Source organism: Amia ocellicauda, chromosome 10, assembly GCF_036373705.1.
Source record: "Amia ocellicauda isolate fAmiCal2 chromosome 10, fAmiCal2.hap1, whole genome shotgun sequence".
Taxonomy (NCBI): Eukaryota; Metazoa; Chordata; class Actinopteri; order Amiiformes; family Amiidae; genus Amia; species Amia ocellicauda.
This window is the reverse complement of record NC_089859.1, coordinates 40,757,873-40,777,947: the sequence shown is the minus strand read 5'-3', so window position 1 is coordinate 40,777,947 and position 20,075 is coordinate 40,757,873. Positions and strand designations below refer to the sequence as shown.

Below are 20,075 nucleotides of genomic sequence, written 5' to 3'. Positions count from 1 at the left end.
ACGTACCCGGCTACATTCAACACCCTTTCCTGCACTGATATTTTTCCCTCCATTTTTCTATTTTTTTTTTAAAAAAATTTCTTGGATGTTCCGTCAATACCCGCCAGCCTTTTAGAGACATCATGCAGCCAGGCCTCTAGGTTTGCGGCCACACCGTCCTGAACGCGCCCGATCTCATCAGATCTTGGAAGCTAAACGGGGCAAGACCTGGTCAGTACTTGGATGGGAGACCTCCAGGAAATACCTGGTGCTGCAAGCTTTTTAGTCTCCTGAGTAACTTCATTGTAGCTCTTAATACTCTCTTTCTGTCTGGAGGTGTTATAATTGAGGATTTGTACACGTACCCGGCTACTTTCAACACCATTTGCTGCACTGGTATTTTTCCCTCCATTTTTCTTTTTTTTGCTGGAAGTTCCGTCAATACCCGCCAGCCTTTAAGAGACATCATGCAGCCAGGCTTTTTGGCTTGCGGCCACACCGTCCTGAACGCGCCCGATCTTGTCAGATCTAGGAAGCAAAACGTGGCAGGACCTGGTCAGTATTTGGATTGGTGACCTCCTGGAAAAACTAGGTACTGCAAACTTTTTACGTCTCCTGGGTAACTTCATCGTAGCTCTTAATACTCTCTTTCTGTCAGGAGAAGATACAATTGAAGAAATGTACACGTACCCGGCAACTTTCAACACCCTTTGCTGCACTGATATTTTTCCCTCCATTTTTCTTTTTTTATTTGCTGGAAGTTCCGTCAACACCCGTCAGCCTTTAAGAGACATCATGCAGCCAGGCCTCTCGGCTTGCGGCTACACTGTCCTGGACGCACCCCGTCTCGTCAGATCTCGGAAGCTAAACGGGGCATGGCCTGGTCAGTACTTGGATGGGAGATCTCCTAGAAATACCAGGTGCTGCAAGCTTTTTACGTCTCCTGGGTAACTTCATCGTAGCTCTTAATACTCTCTTTCTGTCTGGAGGAGATATAATTGAAGAATTGTACACGTTCCCGGCTACTTTCAACACCCTTTCCTGCACTGTTATTTTTCCCTCCATTTTTTTATTTTTTTATTTTTTATTTTTTGCTGGAAATTCCGTCAATACCCGCCAGCCTTTAAGAGACATCATGCAGCCAGGCATCTCGGCTTGCGGCCACACCGTCCTGAACGTGCCCGATCTCGTCAGACCTTGGAAACTAAACGGGCCAGGGCCTGGTTAGTACTTGGATGGGTGACCTCCAGGAAATACAAGGTGATGCAAGCTTTTTACGTCTCCTGGGTAACTTCATCGTAGCTCTTAATACTCTTTATCTGTCTGGAGGAGATATAATTGAAGTATTGTACACTTTGTCTTAGGGACAGTCTGGCTAGCAGTGACTGAGTGGTTGACAGACGACAAGCAATGGAATGTACGTGCACTGTGATGTCATAGCAGTCAGCTGAGAGAGGCTCGTGATGTCATCGCTGAGCTGTCTGTCTGTCTGTCTGTCTCTCTCTCTCTCTCTCTCTCTTCCTCTGAATTCAATTCATTTGTATTGTCAAAGCAATTGGACATACATACATATATATATATATATATATATATATATACATACATACATACATCCATACATGCTAGAAAGTCATTACTATGTTATCTTAAAGGCTAACTAAGCAGAACATATATCATTATAGAACAGAGTTCATAGGTCAACACATGGTTTTAGGGAACAGGCACGTAGGTCATACCGTTTGACAATGTCTCCAAGGTTCTCATCGTAAATAACAAACAGAAATCAAACTATCTTCTGGGCTGACCTTCTAGCTTGACCGTATCTTTCTTAAGTATACAAGAGAGAAAAACAGGTGTAAGAAAATAATTTCTAATTTTCCTTCTACACATATATACATACATACATACATATGTAGCGTTATGTTGGGTGTATTTGGATAAGAGCATTTGGGCTCTGAGCTGAAGCACTGATCTAAAGAAGACCTCTCCCCCCCCAAAGTTATCAGATTTCCTTAGCTCATCAGCTTGGAACTGGTTTGCATCAAAGTGACAGTTTTGGGGAGGATGGCACCGAGAAGAGGCCAAATAGTTTGGAATTCTGCTATGAGATGTCTGGAGAAAGGGGCCTGTAGGTGATAAAAACTCTTTGAAGTGGATGAGAGCCGAAATCCCGACATAGAGCTACGAACCCAGGCCAACCGGCATTTCCAAAAGATGGCATGGATTGACATCAGTCATAAATAAAGCCTCCCTCCAATAGGACACTGGGGGCTGAAACCGAAATCCAATCTCAAGAACTCAGGGACCAATCACCTACTGATCTGACAGACTATAAGGAACAGCGGACAGTCTTTCTCTCTCTCTCTCTCTCACCTGAACCAGAAACTCGCTGCCACAGCTCAACCTGTAGCTCTGTTGCCAGAACCGGAATCAGAAACCAACCAAGTCTTTGCCGGCAACAGAAGAGTTAAACTATGAGAAGGAGATTGAGCGAAGAATTATTTTAAAGGACTTTATTAAATAAATAACTTCACAGACCCACCTGATCAGTGGAGTTTTACAGCTGGACAATTGACTAAGTCGACTGAATACGAAAGTGTCAGTCACTTAAATAGCTATTTGAGTCTTAAGAAACTTGACCCTTGGAACAAACAGGGCCCTGCTTTCCTCAAAGACTTCGTCTTCAAGTAACTACGGTGGAACCATGCTTACAAAGAAGATTTTGTGCACAACCTTGGAGCCTTCAAACCAATGGAAAATCTGTTTGGAAAAGACTCTACATTCGCGAAACCCCAACTTCCAGGTGCATCGACTGAGTGGAAGTTCTTGGACAAAGCCGAACCGGACTGCCTTTGTTCCAAACCACACGGACCTCGTGCCGTGTGCTGTTATCTGAGCCCGAAGCCAGAGAGGCCTCTCTGCGATGAAGTTCACATAACTTTAACAGTTTGGAGTTTGTGATTCATGACATTTGAGAAATCAATTAGAAATGTTAATCTGTGATTCATAACTCTAGAATGTGTAATATCATTTAGTTTTCTTAAATATAAATGTGAGTTGCATTAAACTGTTTTGTTGATAATTTTAGAAATAAAATCTGTCAACGCCGAGAAATATCTTCTCATTCCTGTTTAACTGTTTAGTCTGAAATTGACACAAGTTAATAGACATTAGATTATTGGTGGCCCTGCCTATCCTTAATCATTGAATAATAATCAGTTAAGGGAAATTGTGGTAACAAATAGGATCTTTCTCGGCACCTAAATGTAAATGAGACTGATATATATATAACGAGAAGTTACCTGACATAAATACTAACCTGCGTAGTTATTTAATGTCTGACTAATAATACTAACGAGAGACTCACCTTCGTCTTACTAACCGGTATTGTAGTCAATGTGTTTATAACCTTTTTTGTTTAACGATTTGTTAAACGGAATGTACGTGCTCTGTGATGTCATAGCAGTAAGCTGAGAGAGGCTCGTCATGTCATCGCTGAGCTGGCTGGCTGGCTCTCTGTGTGTGTGTGTGTGTGTGTGTGTGTGTGTGTGTCTCTCTGTCTGTCTGTCTGTCTGTCTCTCTCTCTCTCTCTTACTCTCTCTCTCTCCCTCTCAATTCAATTCATTTGTATTGTCAAAGCAATTGGACATGCATACATACATACATACATATATATGGAAAATAAACAATATGTGTACATCTCTTTCTGCATTAGTGGTGCCCTCACAGATGTGCAAGTTACATGACAGACAGACAGACAGACACACACACACTTTCACACACAGACAGACAGACACAGACACACACAGAAACACACACACATACTTTGACAGACAGACAGACAGACACACGCATATTATGGGTCTTTGTTGGGTAGTGAAATGGGTAGCATCAGTCGCAGTGTGGGTAATGTCAGGGAGCCAATCATAGTCCCCGTTATTTGCATATCGTGGCGCAAAGCATTCTGGGAAAAGCAACTAAACACGTTTAGTCATGTATTTGTCCATAGTTTACACATGACATGAAAGAGACAGTATGACGTATTGAGCACCTGGGATTCCTCATGTGTATGTGAGGGGCAGAGGAACCGGATCCCAAGTGTGCGTCCCAGGTGCTATAGGTTTCAAAGCATGCAGGGGAATAGGCACCCCACCCTGACACCTATAGAAGACTGGATACTGTTTATTAGGTTGAGTATTTCACATTTTACATAAATAAAAACAATTCCAATTTTAATACTTATGATTAAAATCGTTTAAAATATCAGTTCTTAAAATCACTTAAAAATTTTAAAATCTTGTGATTTTTAACCAAACTAAAACAATTAACTTTAAAATAAACGTGCTCAAATCAAATAAACAAAACGTGATAAAAGCAAAAAATTGCACACCAACAAAAGAGTCAGATACATTGAAAATAACTGAAAATGCATTGAACAAATTAAAAAAACAATTAAAAAGGAAAAAATAAAAAACAAACAAAAAAGGTCCAATGCATTTTAAATTAAACCCAAAACGGTCAATGTATCTGACAACAAAATATAACAAAACTATACCTAAAAAACCCTAAACAGTGTGATTTAAAAACAACTAAATCTTTAAAAACAATTAAGATTCATTATTTAAAATCTTCTTTTAAAAACAATCATTCATAAAATCTTTAAAAGATCTTTAAAAGATCTTGGACTCGGGCTCCAGCAGGGGGAACTAACCGTCCCCGGAGGTGGGTCCCATCATGGGATCCTGAGCTCCCCCAGATCTTGTATGCGCCAGTTCTTAAAGGCTTCCTCCTTGCCCCTCTGATGGACCTCCAGATTGACGTAGTCTTTTACAAACACCATGCCCCTCCGCGCGATGACGATCGGGTCCAGCTCCTGCTTATTGAACAAACAGATGTTCCGTCCCTCCCACAGTGCCTGCTTCACTGCGCAGACGACACGCCACCAGCACCTCAGGGTTGATGTTGAAATTCCCCTTGCCGGACCGTATAGGATCTGCTGGGCGGTCGCCCGCGCAGGAACGGCGAACCTGTGGAGGAACGGAGAAAACAGGAGCCAGACCCTGTGGGCGGAGGGGCACTCACTAAAGATGTGAGCCTCCGTCTCCTTCCCCAAGCAACCCTTATAGGGGCAGGTGTCATAAGGAGCTATGCCCCTTCTGTGCATGAACACTCGGGTGGGGAGACACCGACTCACAGCCATCCAGGAGACATCTTTCTGCGTGTTCGTGAGGCAAACGTGCGTAGCGTTAGCCCAGATAAACCGGCAGGTTTCGGGAGGGAAATCTTCTATCCGGCTGGTCTCCTGGGCAGATCTCATCTGACTACAGATGGTCTTATAATCCCAGGAGGCCAGCACGACTTTGTGGAGGCCTACTTCGAGCGCGAAGGCTCGGAGCGCCCTGTAGAACGGCGGGGGATCCCACGAGTGCGGCCTGGTGTTGTCCATGGCGCAGAGGCCGAATGGTCTCAGGCTGCTGGCAAAATAAAAGCGGTTCATGAAACTCACTTTCTTGCCAGCAGCCTGGATGTTCTTGACCACATAGGCAAGCCCCTGCGCCTTTATCAGCCGCACAACGTCCGGGACCCCCCTGCCTCCATCCAGGGTACCCTTCACCATCTGCACTCTTTTCAGCCTCTCCATTTTGCTCCCCCAGACAAACCGAAATATAATTCGGGTCACTAGTTTTGCGATAACCTTGTCTGGGGGGAAGATCATTCCTACGTAGAGGAGTATCGGGAAGAGGATGGCCTTTACGACCAGCACCTTACCAGCCATCGTCAAGGTCCTTGTGCTCCAGCCGTGGATCTTCCTTTGGACCTTTGCTATGGCCTCCTCCCAGCTCCGGGTGCCCGTGTTGGTCCCGTCGATCGTGATCCCCAGAACCTTGATAAACGGCTTCACAGGGAACACGGTCGGCGGGCCCCGGCCGACAGGCCATGCCCTGGAGAGGTAGACCTCGCTCTTGGCCTTGTTCACAGCGGCCCCCGTCGCCCTGCAGAAGCCGTCCAGCAGTTCCTCGACCCTGGACACGGACGGAGCGTCCGTGCAGACCACGGCCACGTCGTCCATATAGGCCAGGGCCTTCAGTTGCTCTCCGCCGGAACCCGGGAGATGGAAACCTGTCACCCGGACGTCCCGGCGGATCGCCTGCATGAACGGCTCCAAGCAGAGGACGTACAGCAGGGCCGACAGGGGACAACCCTGCCGGACCCCCGACCTGACCGGAAATGGTTCGGTCAGGTGGCGGTTCACAAGGACCCTGCTGCTTAGGCCGCTGTAGATGATCTTCACCCACTTCCTCAGGCCAAGAGCGAGACCCTTCCTCTCCATAACGAGCTGCAGGTATTCGTGGCCCACTCTGTCGAAGGCTTTCTCCTGGTCCAAGCTGATTAGGACCAGGGGAAGCCCTCTCTCGTTCGAGTAGGCCACGACATCCCTGAGCAGCATGGCGTTGTCGGCCGCCGATCTCCCCCGGGCACCACAGACCTGGTCGGGACCCACGACTTGAGGGAGTGGCCGCTGCAGCCGGAGCGTCAGTGCTTTGGCCAGTATCTTGTAGTCGGTGCACAGGAGGCTGACTGGCCGCCAGTTCCTCAGATCTTTTGGGTCTCCCTTCTTGTGAAGAAGGGAGAGGATACTTTTCTTCATCGAAGGGGCCAATCTGCCCTCTCTGTACATCGACCCCAGGACCTGGCCCAGATCTTCCTTAAGCACCTCCCAAAAGATCTTATAGAACTCAGCAGGGATCCCATCGGGACCCGGTGTCCTTCCAGAGTTAAGACTCTTTATCACCTGGGAGAGTTCAGTGGTGGTGATCTCTGGATCCTCCTCCTCCTCCTCGTCCCCCTCATTGCGGGACTCCAACAGGGACAGAAAGTGATGGATCAGATTTTGATCCACCACCCTCTGGTCGTACAACTCCCTGTAGAAATCCCGCACCACTGTCTCAACAGCCTCTCTGCCCTCCACCTCTTGCCCCGAGGAGTCGATCATGGAGGACATTGCAGGCCGCCTCTCCTTCGTTTTCTTGAAGAAGAAGCGGCTGCATTTCTCATCGTCCTCCATGATGCGGACCCTGGAAAGGACCTTGATCTTTTCTTGCTCCTCCCGATAGAGGGCGGAGAGACTCAGTTTGACCCGGGCCACCTCCTCAGCTAGGTCGAAGCCTCTGAGCTGTAAAAGACTCAGGCGCTGGAGGCGGGCGTTTAGATGGGAATATCTCGCCCGCCTCTCGCGAGCTTTCCGTTTCCCCAGCTGAATGAAGTAGCCCTTGGTTCTTTTCTTCATCATCTCCCACCACTCTATGGGAGAATCAAAAAGGTCCTTCAGGGTCCTCCACTCCTCGAGGCGTCTGCTAAAGGTCTTAATCACACGAGGGTCATCGAGCAGAGAGGTGTTGAGCTTCCAGACCCCAGGCCCCGACTCCCGTGTGCTCGGAATGAGCACCTCTGTCGTCAGGAGCCTGTGGTCTGAAAAGAAGACCGCCTCCGAAGACATGGCGGTCCTCTCCAGTGGCTTGCTGAGGAGGACGAGATCTATCCTGGAGAAGGAGGAGCCAGAAGAACTCACCCAGGTGAACAAGGGGACCAGGTCCCGACCTGCGTCGCAGAGTTCAAAGTCCTCCACGAACGCAGCGAGGTCCCTGCTGGATCTATCGTTGCGGGGCTTACTCCGGTCTACATCCCTCAGAGCACAGTTGAAATCACCTGAAATGATAACTGGCAAGGTGCCGATCAGGAGCGGGCGTAGCTGAGGGAGAAAGAGGACTCTCTCTCTCTGGCTGGTGGGGGCATAGACATTGACCAGCCTCAATACAGCCCCCTTGTATTTAAAATCGAGGCTGGCCAGTCTGCCCGCCTCTATTACCTTAAATGTTTTAACTGTTAAGAAGGGGTTTTTCAGGAGTACGGCAATCCCGTCCGCTCGGGACACATTGGACCCCGACCAGAAGGATTCTCCAAGGGTCCAAGTGTCCCGGAGATCTTTATATTCTTGTTGGAACGGGATGCCGCACTCCTGTAAACAAATAATGTCTGCCTTCATTCCAGCCAGAGAGTTTAAAACATCGGTCCTCTTTTTCACCTCAGCAATGCTCCTCACATTGATTGAAATAATGGTTAATGCCATAATGGCTGTGAGGGCAATTACCCGCTCCGTAACAATCATGTAAAGAAACCTTTCTCTTCCCCACTCCTCTCTTCTCCCTCACCTAGCTTAGCGCTAGCACCCATCATTTCAATCATTTGCCTCACCGCTTGATCCTCTAGGAAGACTATGGGGGGGGCTCGGCTCCCGCCACCCGGTAAGGCGGGCAAAACTCCACTGGGCTCAGGGCCCGTGGTGCTGGAGGTTCTCCCTGGTTCCTTTGCGGCCGAGGCCCGACGAACAGATGGCAGGGCAGAGGCTTTATGTACAACTGGGGAGAAAACTGTGTAGACCCCGCTAGTTGTTCTTTTAACTAATGGTGGGGGAGGGGGTGGTCTCTCCCTTCCCGGCTGTCTGCCGCCGCAGGCCTCCTCCCCCAGCGCCAGTGACCTTGCCATCACGTCCCTGATGTCTTTCTGGGAAAGGACACTGGCGCCGACTCTCGTCTCCTGAGGACCTGCGGCTCTCCCACTACTGCCGGGAGGGCATACCTGACCCCTCCCCTGGGAGAGTCTCAGTTGTGGGGCAGGAGGAATGTTATTTCTAGGGGGCCTCTCCTCTACCAGGCTGCCCACTCGGGGCAGTGGAGAAGGCCCACCACTCTCCTCTCCGGAGTCAGAGTGGGGCGTATAAAAATTTGAGGGAGGGGACTCTGGAGCGGGGGAGGAGCCGGCAGGGGGGGGAGAATCTGCAGAATGAATCCTTTTTTTCATCATACCCCCCCTACCCATGCTCCTCTTCTCAGCCCTCCTTCTCTTCCCCGCTACCACTGTCCACTCTCCCTCTGCCTCCACTTCTGACCCAGAGTCAGAGAGGGAGCCTATGAGGCTCCTGAGGATTGTTTCCTCTCTACCCCCATCTTGGGGTATCACCTTTGGAGGAGCCTCCGCTTGATTTTCTCTCTCTCCACCACCCCCGAGGGCCCGCGCCCTATTTGCATAGGAGGAGGGACAATTCCTAAAGAGGTGCCCTCCCCCACCGCACAGGTTGCAGGCCCTCTCCTGCTTGCAGGCCCTGGTCTGATGTTCCCCGCCGCAGACCTTGCACTTAACAACGGTACAGGCTGCGGCTAAATGACCCAGGGCCCCGCAGTTCCTACATAATTTGGGCATGCCATGATAAAAGACAAGCCCCCTATTTGCTCCTAAAACCACGGTGCTTGGTAGATGGCGTACTCCGACGATGGCGGCCACTTCCACCTGCAGGCGCACCTGCCACCGCCGAGCACTGGTCCAGACCCCATCCTCATCATTAACTCTCCTGCTTTCAGACAGGATCTCACAGTGTCTCCTCAGCCTCAGACACACACAGAAACACACACACATACTTTGACAGACAGACAGACAGACACATGCATATTATGGGTCTTTGTTGGGTAGTGAAATGGGTAGCATCAGTCGCAGTGTGGGTAATGTCAGGGAGCCAATCATAGTCCCCGTTATTTGCATATCGTGGCGCAAAGCATTCTGGGAAAAGCAACTAAACACGTTTAGTCATGTATTTGTCCATAGTTTACACATGAGATGAAAGAGACAGTATGACGTATTGAGCACCTGGGATTCCTCATGTGTATGTGAGGGGCAGAGGAACCGGATCCCAAGTGTGCGTCCCAGGTGCTATAGGTTTCAAAGCATGCAGGGGAATAGGCACCCCACCCTGACACCTATAGAAGACTGGATAGGGAGATATAAATAGCAATGGGGAGACTCTTGTACTTGGTGTGGCTCTATCCATATAGTGGGGCCAGCAGGTGCAGCAATAGAAGCTCAGCCTGGGGAGACTGGATTTAGCATTTCCTCTCCATTTTGATAACTATCCATAATCATTTCTGCAAAATACTTCTATGATACCTATGTATGTTTTTTACTTGTACTATATTATACTATCAAGTATCAGTGTACACATACAATGTGACCTGTTACATTAATACAGAGGCCACGGAAGGCCAGATCACTAATAGCCACTGTCCCCTGATATTACACTTTTTTACAATCACTTTGGCACTCATTTCAGAACCTTGATGTCATTTTTCAAAACTCTAGACACTAAACTCACACCCGATGATCAAAATGCACATTTTTCAAAACTCTAACACTTTTTTACAATTGCTTGGATACAATACACATCAACCTCAGATCATTTGTTCATTGAACTAAAATGACACAACTTAACATCAAAGTATTACCATTTCAAAATGCAATTCACACATTACATCTGAGATCACTGTCTATTCATTTCATTACAAAGATCTAACTATCAATTGATACAGCTGCTCAAAATGATAAGTGACTGTTGCATTACTCTTAATGCATAATTTTATGGAAACTGACAAACAATATTCCATGTTTCGATCATGAAAGTTTCAGGATAATGAGATCCATTGACATCAATAAACGAGGAGCATGAACCAGTTGGACTACATTATCTATGGATGTAATATTTCATCATCATTCATCATCATGTAGCACTTTTCCATACCATGTTTGCAGTGTGGAAGGAAAGTTAGAAATTCTTTCTCTAATACCTGTTTTTCTCTCTTGTATACTTAAGAAAGATAAGGTCAAGCTAGAAGGTCAGGCCAGAAGGTAGTTTGATTTCTGTTTGTTATTTACGATGAGAATCTTGGAGACAATGTCAAACAGTATGATTGAAGTGCCTGCTCCCTAATCCATGTGTTGATCTATGAACTCTGTCCTATAATGATATAAATTCTGCTTAGCTAACTTTTAAGATAACATAGTAATGACTTTCTGATTATAACCAGCTCTTTGATTTTTGTGTATAAAAGCTCTGACTGTTAAAATGAAGGCAGAGCGACTTTGGGATCTACTTGAGTCACTGTTTCTCTCCACGCTGCGTGTATTAAAGGCATTGCAACTAACGCTCCAACCTGGTTGAAGATGATTGTTCTTCCACATCAGATTTGACATTACTGTATGTATGCAGGCCCTTGTAATTGCTTTTCCAATACTGCCAACTGGTTATTGATGATTGATTTCACATTGTGGTACGAGTATCGAGTGAAATGAGTGCTATCCACCCCAGCAACACAGTGATAACATGGAGCCGGCAAGTCATCCAGGTCACAATAGAGGTCAAGCAGTGGGAGGAGGAAGACGTGGTGGTCAAAGGAATGGAAGGGGACATGCACCCCTTCTGAGAGGTGGTCGTGGGCCTCGTCATAGAGGAGGGCTTAGGCCTCACCAGAGAGGCAGCCATGGGCCTCATTTGAGAGGTGTTGGGGGAACGTGGTAGAGGACAAGGCCACGGACCAGACAGCGGCAGCAACAGCAAATAGTGTCCAGTGAAATCCGAGAAATAGTTGTAGAGCATGTTGTAAATCATGGCATGACCATGACTGAGGCAGCTACAATGATTCAATCAAACCTCAGAATCAACTCAGGATCAACTGTGGCCTCAATCATCAGAAATTTCCGTACTGAGAAGCGGCAAGTCTTCAGCATGCACTAAACATTAGGCTACTCTCAATTGTCAAATGACTGTATACTGCATACCAATGTGTAGCACAGAGTATAGTGTGCCTTTTGAAAGAAATGCAGACAGAGTGAAGCAGCTGATGACTGAGTATGTTCAGGTATGTTCAGTTTCAAGATGCCTCTTGTGAAAAATGGTTGTGAGAACCTGAACCTGAACACAGGGCTGATGGAAATTCAGAAGTACAGTAATCAATCCTTTGTTTTACACTAAGCCAGGTGAGGAACACTGCAGTTGACATTTTACTGTAGTTTTGTTCTTTTTTGTAGCTAATTATTGTTGCATGGCTTCAAAGAAACCTATGGTGTGATTTGATTGTATTGCATCAATACATTTCAGATTTTGTTCAATGATTCCACTGTGTCTGTAGTATTCTCTCTACTAGTCCTTTTACAGTGATGTATTTATGTGTAGTACCATAATGAAACATGTATCACATATTTTGTACTACAATATTTAATGATTGTACGAACAACTACACAGTGAAACTATCGGTATCTTCTGTGTGGGTGATCTAAATAAATGTTACTATGGTATTTCATGATAAATGAATTATTTGAACCAACAAGTCTGCAAGTGCAAGGTTTCTTTAAAGATATGAATGCACAATGCAATGTTTTGAACATTGGACAGCCTGTGTTACAAGTGATGACCGTTTTGAGTTTTGTGTCTAGAGTTTTGAAAAATGACATCAAGGTTCTGAAATTAGTGACAAAGTGATTGTAAAAAACTGTATATTCATCCTATTTAATGTGCTCTTTTAAAATGTACTTTTCTTTTTTATGTTGCCATTTCTGTTCTACCAATGTTTCAGTTGTTAGCCAAAGATTGACAGAGTACATCTCATACACACAGGCCAGACAGCAAGGATTTCTTTTTGAAATTCAATTACAAATGCTGCATGAACTCATCAATACGATTAGAGCTCCTGAAAGCAATATAACTAACTCACTCTACAGCATCTCATTAGCAGTGAAAAGAAACCAAGAAAGTTGGGACAGTCGACTGTTTACCACTATGTAACATCACCTTTTCTTTTAATAACACTTATTAAGCACTTGGGCACTGAAGACACCACTTGGTTAAGTTTAGCAAGTGGGATTTCCCCCCATTCATCCATTATGCATTTCCTCAGCTGCGCAACTGCACAGGGCCTTCGTTGTCTTAATTTGCACTTCATAGTGCGCCACACATTCTCAATTCGGAGACAGGTCAGGACTGCAGGCAGGCCATGCTAGCACCCGCACTCTCTGCCTACGCAACCATGCGCTTGTAATCTGGGCAGAATGTGGTTTGGCGTTATCCTGCTGAAAAATGCAGGGATGTCCCTGGAAAAGACGATGTCTGGATGGCAGCATATGTTGCTCCAAAATGTGTACATCTCTTTCTGCAAAAATGGTGCCCTCACAGATGTGCGAGTTACATGACAGACAGACACTCATACACACTGTCACACCCACACACACACACACACTTTCACAGACAGACACACGCACACACACTCACTTTCACACAGAGACAGACACACAAACACAGAGACAGACACACACACAATCACTTTCACACAGAGACACACAAACACATACACTTTCACACAGACACACACACACATACATACATACATACATACATATATAAGGAAAAGAAACAATACATTTAAAAATCACAAAAATATGTAATAAAGTACAGAAAATCTAAATGTAATAAAATGTGATCTTTAATACACACAAATATGTATGGCTGGTCGGATGCGTCTTGGACTCGGGTTCCTCTTCATTACGTATAATGCTTTTGCCTTTTGCTATAGCTTTCCGTGGAGGGGATCGTGGGTGAGTTTGTACCATTCTTGGGAGGCTCTGCCTTGTTGGGGCGGAGCTGTGATCCAGGTGAACAGCAGATCGGACATAGGTGGGCATGTGGGCGGAGGAGGAAGGCCGGTCAAGCAAATAAGCTTGCTAAGGTACGCAGCAGCAGCAAGCAGCCCCACCATCCAGTCAGCCAGCCAGTCTGGCTGGCAGTGACTGAGTGGTTGACAGACGGCAAGCAACGGAATGTACGTGCTCTGTGATGTCATAGGAGTCACCTGAGAGAGATGTTTGTGATGTCATCGCTGAGCTGGCTGGCTCTGTGTGTCTTGCTGGCTGTGTGTGTGTGTGTGAGAGAGAGAGAGACTTTTTGACTTTTATCAGACTTCATTGCCTGTTTGCAACACGCAATAATTCATACAAAAGAAAATAAATAAATAAATAAAAAATAGTGTTCCCCTTTGTTTGTCTCCCCCCAACACGCATTAACTCCGCCACTGATCTGTACACTTTTAAAGAAAGCAACCCAATACACACAACAAAACAACCATCAAATACTAAACCCTATAAATGAATTACATAATAAAAACCAACTCCCCATCATACAATTCACAAAGGGCATCATTAATACACCAGACCTGTTCAAAACTCTCCAAATCATTCATCAGCCTGTAATAGTTAAACTCTAGTCTGACTCTGCACTTGACCAGCATGGCAAACACTCTCACTGCATCCTCACTGCCCTCCCCACACACTCTGTTCTTCCTAGTCTTATAGACGGCCATTTTAGCCTGGCCCAGCAAGAAGTTTACCTGCTGGTCCACATGTTTGGTCTTTCTGGTGTATCGCGCCCCTAAAATAAAAACCTTTGTGTTAAAAATCAGGTTAAGATCAGTAAAAAGACGAGTTAAAAGACTAAAAATGGGTGACAACCGAGAGCAAGTGCTGAAACAGTGAAACACGGTCTCTCTCTGAGCACAGAATGGGCAGGCGTCGGACACAGCAGGGTTAAGAACAGTAATAAAAGAATTGACAGCAATAATGGTGTGTAACACCCTCCACTGCAGATTGCCAGCTCTCTTATTGAGGGGGGCTTGTACAGGCTTCTCCAGGCGGGCGCAGTGTCTTCCCCCAGCCCCAGCCTGTAAAGTAATTTTAGGAATCACAAAGAAACAGTTGAAAGTGCTAAATAAGTATTTTGATGCACCATATTAATTTAGGAAATGTACATGTTGTTTTTCATCAGCTTCTGTATCTGATGGCTCCACATCACTGGCTGGATTGACAGCAACGACACTCTAAAAAAAGAAGTGTTAAGTTTGAGCATTCAGGACTTGTTTTGAAGATCCTGAATATCACTGGTCCACAATTTATCTGTGAAACTATGGGTTAATCTCCATATACAAAATACTTTTCACACACACTTTAAATTTACAACTAAATTTACATGTTGATGTCTTTCGTCAGCTTCTGTATTTGATGGCTCAATATAACTGGTTGCATTAACAGCAACGGCACACTACAAGAAAATAACATTATATTTAAACATTCAGGACTGGTTTAGCATCACCTCGAATATCCCTAGCCCTTGAGGTCGATTGTTATTGTGGTCTTCAAGACCAGTGCTTCTCAACCTTAGTCCTGGAGGAGGCCCACTGTCTGCTGATTTTCATTACAACAACATTGTAGGTTATATCAGTGACTGTGGTCCTAAAGTACCCCTATGCCTGCTGTTTTTTTTCCAGTTGAGCTCTTAATTACCTAATTGGCTTAACTGAAGCCATTTAACCCTTTTCCCAGGTCTTTGGTTGTTGATGAGTTACAAAGAGCTGGATTGTGGCCCGCCATGACTGGAAGTGAAGAACACTCACTCTAGGCCTTTAACTTAATGTTCATATGTAGGGGCCTATCCATCTGATTTGTTTTTGCACATTTATTAACAGAAAAATTGATGGTACGTGAAATCATCTGAGCTGAAAAATATAATGTTCCACCAATAATAAAATAAATGTATTAATTAAAATTATAGAGATAATAGAATGTTCACAGATTATTAGTTCAGAAAATAAAATATTTTTTTATATCTTAAATAGAATTAACACTCAAATCAGTTGTAGGGTAAACAAGGTCTATTTTTTGGATTGATTTTATAATTATACATGTATGGCTGCATGAAGCTTACCTGAGAATCTGATATTTTAGTAACTTTGTTGCTTCTTGTTGGGTAGTCCACGTTTGCCGCCGTTCTTTTTCTGTAAATGTAAATCAAAAGGCAATAATTACATACTGTAATTAAAATACAAAAAGTATAAACATTGTATTATTATTTTTGTATCCTGTTTCTCCATCTCGATGCTGTTCTTTTTGGAATTGCATATCTAGGTTTACTTAAATACTGTTTATAAGATTGTAAACTCATCATCCAAATTTCTTCATTTGCCAAACTTTATGTAGTGCGCTTGCAGTTTCAGAAGAAGAAAAAAAACTGTAACAGATGGGATATGTAGTACTTTATACTCGAGTGGTCTATGCGATTACACCCTGTTGGTGTTATTAAGAACGCCAAGTACCAGAATGCAGAGCGGGACTGTTTTTTGTGCCGTGACTTGTCGGGGGAAAAACGCGCAGAAAAAACGGACGAGAAGGTGAAGGTAGTATGGCGGTGATGCACGCGTTGGTGAAGTGGGAAAGCGGGGTCGACAAAGACTCTTACAGCGTGATTCCCACTGCTTGCTTTCGCAATTTTGATTTATTCAGCATTGCTGATGATGACGAAGAGACGACTCGAAACTTCAGAGCAGAGTGGAGAGACACGAACAAACCTCCAAAAGGTGGATGGCCTGTCCATGAAGCGCAGATCATTATGACTGGTAACAATGTTTATTTAAAAAAAAAAAAACATTAAAGTCTTTACATGCTATATGATATATACAATCACAGTATATTTGAAATGAATGTTTAAGTTATTAATGTGTTGTACGTCTAACATACTCTTATAACATGGTAGGTGGTGGTGAGGGCGCTAAAAACTCGTCATACTTGACTGGCATTTGTAAGAACGATTTATTGTGTGTTGTGCTTTACAATAAAATCCCCCAAATCACAAAATAAATTAAACCAGATATAATTTAACTTCAGTTTTGATTCAGTGTTGGCTGTTCATCTTAATTTGTATGGTCAAAGCACAGTATTTTTATGACAAATAAATATAATCCCCAAATATCTGTGGACATAATGCAGGGTTTTATTTATTTTATTTTTATTTTAGGAAAAGAAGGCGAACTAAGAAGAAAACTTAATGACCTAACAAAAATGCCCTGTCCTAAAATGAAGAGAGTACCTAAACCAAACAAAAAACTTCAAATTTCAGATGATAGTGACCTTGATGAACCACAGTTACCGGTGAGATAATTACTGCAAATATTAAATAAATGTATTGCAGGATTGTTTTTTTTTAATCATATTCATATATATATATATATTTTCATTTTAAACTCTTTTCCTCTCTGAATACAGCACAAAATAAGAAAGAAAACCGATGGAGCTTCAAGAATTAGATCCCGTCATATTCTACAGACATTTAAAGAGTCCAGTGAAGTTGAGCTACAGCAAAACGTTAAGCAGCTCGAAAAGGAAAACACAAGACTTAAAAATGAAAACCAATGTCTTCGAAACCGTATGGTTGATGGTAAGTTTTTTTATTTATAGCAAATAATTCCTTACCTTGATAAATGTTATTCTTCAGTAATTTAGATTCCAGAGTAATGTATTATAGTTGATCATACTGAAGTAATCTAGAACCACAATACAGACTCTTAATGTGCACTGTCTAATAGTTTAATAATACTGATTATTAAATAAAGTTTTTCAACATAACTTCATAATCCTACATTAATGACTATATGCATTACATTAGACCTGGAAATTCTTGTATTTTATCTTTTTTATTTTTTTCGTAGCTAATGTTAATGACCCACAAAAAGGTCAGTTTGCCAATAACATAGAGCAAGTCTCTCAAGTATAATTGCAGGCATTGATGGTTTTGTTTTCACTTTGCATTAAATATATTACTAGAAATGATTATCATTTAATACTAAGGTTTTTTTCTCCAGAGATTCCAGACCTTTTGGACAATCTGAAAAAAATTGTAACAAAAGCCACATTTATCAGCAATGAAGACAAAAGTGTGTCACCATCAAGTGGTTCTGACAGCCCCACAGCAAATTGTTCTGAATCTGACAAAGAATCACCAAAACAGGTATAACACTCTTGGTCTACAATATTACAAAGACAAGGTAAAAATATATATATTGAAAACAAATATTGGTTGTAAACAATCTAATGATGCTACATTATCAGTTATATTCATAGTTATAGTTGATAATAAGAATGTAATTGAATTATGGGTGTCACAGATTCACTGACTTTATTATGTCTGTAAATTAATAAACTTAGAATTGAGACATACTGTGGTCTTTAATAACACATTTCTGTAACAAAATCACAGCCTTACTGATAATGTATTCCACTTAACATAATATAAGAATAGTTTGGGGATAAACTTGTTTTTTATTTACCATTGTCTTTTAGGTGGAAAAGTTCCCAGGCACTGGAGTTTACATTGACAAACTGTCCTGGATCCTTGCAGAGAGGTGCAGCACGAATACGTCATATGCAAGAACCCTGACGGTTGCTGTCTTTGACTTTCCAACATTACTAAAGAGCAATCTTCGTGGTGGTGGCAGCAAGAGAGATCCAACTTCGGAGACATTAAGATCCTCATTGATGTTATTGAGGATCATATACAGCTGCCTTCGGAAGGACACGACGTGTTTCAGTTGCGGGGTTTTGCAGCCCAGCGGGACCCTCTTAATGCCGGACATCAGCTGCCCGAGCCGGTGCGGATGAACGGAGGGACGTTAGACAGCGTTACCTTCCGGGCAGGAGCAGCGAGCGGCAACACCGGGGTGAAAGTGTCGTCTAACACTGTGCCATTAGCCACTAGCTGATTGAGCAGATCAGTGGTTTTTAAGAAGATAACAATGGCAGCAGACTTGATATTTTCACACCCTGCTACCTCCCCAACCGCTAACACACACTGCTCTAGGGGGCAGAACTGCACCGGAGCGATCTTGACTCCATGGCGTCGGGTCAGTTTTTCAAAAGACGCATTCAGGGGGTCCGACCCCCCGACCCGGGAAGAACTACCGGTACTCCCCCCTCCCCTCCCCTGTTCCCCCACAATAAGAAAAGCACTGAAAACAGAAGACAAAATAAACAAACTGAAAAAAGTAAAGCAACAAAAAAACGCAGCCAAAGGACAGAGCTCTCAGCAGCACTCCCGCTCACTGCAGACCCCTCCCACACACTCCCAGCTGAGAGAGAGAGAGAGTTAGTGTCTGTCTGTCTCTCTCTCTCTGTAGATGCATCATAGGGAACATATGTAACAATCTCTCTTTTTGTTTACCAAAAATGAGAATGAACGTATTTCAAGTGGGTGTTGCCTTGGTTGGAAACGTTTTAAGATTATTTATGAAGTGTAAAGTGGATTTGTCTCAGTTCTCCGTAGTTTTCAATGTATGTGCCATTCAGTAGCGTTCATGTTACAGATGTGCCCTATGCAGTGGTAGGGTCAATAAAATGTCAGTAAAACTTTATTTTAGCAATTATGGAGGGGAAGAACTGCAAATAGCGGGTCCCCACTAATTATCTAACTTACCAACAACGTTTAAAATTAGGTCTTGCGAAGCTGCCAAATAATGCTGTATAATCGTATGTGTCTTCATACACCGGCTGCTATAGTCTGATAGCTTTGATTATATATACATATTTTCTCGTGAACCACAAATGCTATTTGCTTGATTTTTACAGAGTATGTTATAAATACCATTGTTATGAAGCCTGACAAATTGTATGCTGTAATTATGAATATTTTCAAATAATTTGTTTGTTTTTCCTAACATGTTACAAATGTTCCCTATGTGAAAGATGCATTATATCTTAATAACGTCTAAACAATTAAAGATATACAGATTATTATTTTCGGTAAAGTTATAACACATTGCTATTAACTATGTGTGTCAGTAAAAGTTTAAAAAATCCTAATAATTTTTTATTGATCCTGCAAAATAGGTGTTTAGGGAACATTTGTAACATTAGGGTTACGATTTGCCATAGACGCGGAATGAGTTTGATTGTGATGTTAAATGGGGTTTAAAGACGCAGTCGCCTCGGTGCTGATTACTATTGCTGTGTTTCTCCACTTCTACTCCATGCTTGGGAACGCCCACATCCAGTGACGTCAAAACCGGTGGAAAAGCGGGCCGGTTCAAAAAAGATCAGCTGGATCCCAGGCCGAGCAGCAGCTCCGGCTCCAGCACCGGCACCATGTCGCTGGAAAAGCGCTAAGTGAGCTCACAGTGAGCTCAGTGTAATGTCTGCTCTGGTGAGCTCACAGTGTGACCTAGTCGTTAGTTCACGTCTTCACTGGGTAGTCCATGACAACTTAATTGACTCAATTCTGGGGCTTAATTGGTCAAAATGACCATTGGTTGAAGGTACTCAGGGACTGATGTGTAGAGAGACTTATTAAACCTGCAGGATTGTGGTTTTCCCAGAACAGAATTAACCAGTGTAGCGTTATGTTGGGT

The 20,075-nt window shown here is 43.8% G+C and overlaps 1 non-coding gene and 4 pseudogenes across 1 annotated transcript; all 5 read left to right on the top strand.

The window, feature by feature from the left end:
* The first annotated feature begins 140 nt into the window (after positions 1-140).
* On the top strand, positions 141-259 carry LOC136761141 (uncharacterized; annotated as a pseudogene).
* A 205-nt stretch (positions 260-464) lies between these two features.
* Positions 465-583, top strand: LOC136762222 (uncharacterized; annotated as a pseudogene).
* Positions 584-792: 209 nt separating this feature from the next.
* LOC136761753 (uncharacterized) lies at positions 793-911 on the top strand (annotated as a pseudogene).
* A 221-nt stretch (positions 912-1,132) lies between these two features.
* Positions 1,133-1,251, top strand: LOC136761575 (uncharacterized; annotated as a pseudogene).
* A 12,126-nt stretch (positions 1,252-13,377) lies between these two features.
* Positions 13,378-13,492, top strand: LOC136762305 (U5 spliceosomal RNA). The gene has a single exon (XR_010820509.1). It is a non-coding gene; the product is annotated as a U5 spliceosomal RNA (small nuclear RNA).
* Positions 13,493-20,075: the final 6,583 nt, after the last annotated feature.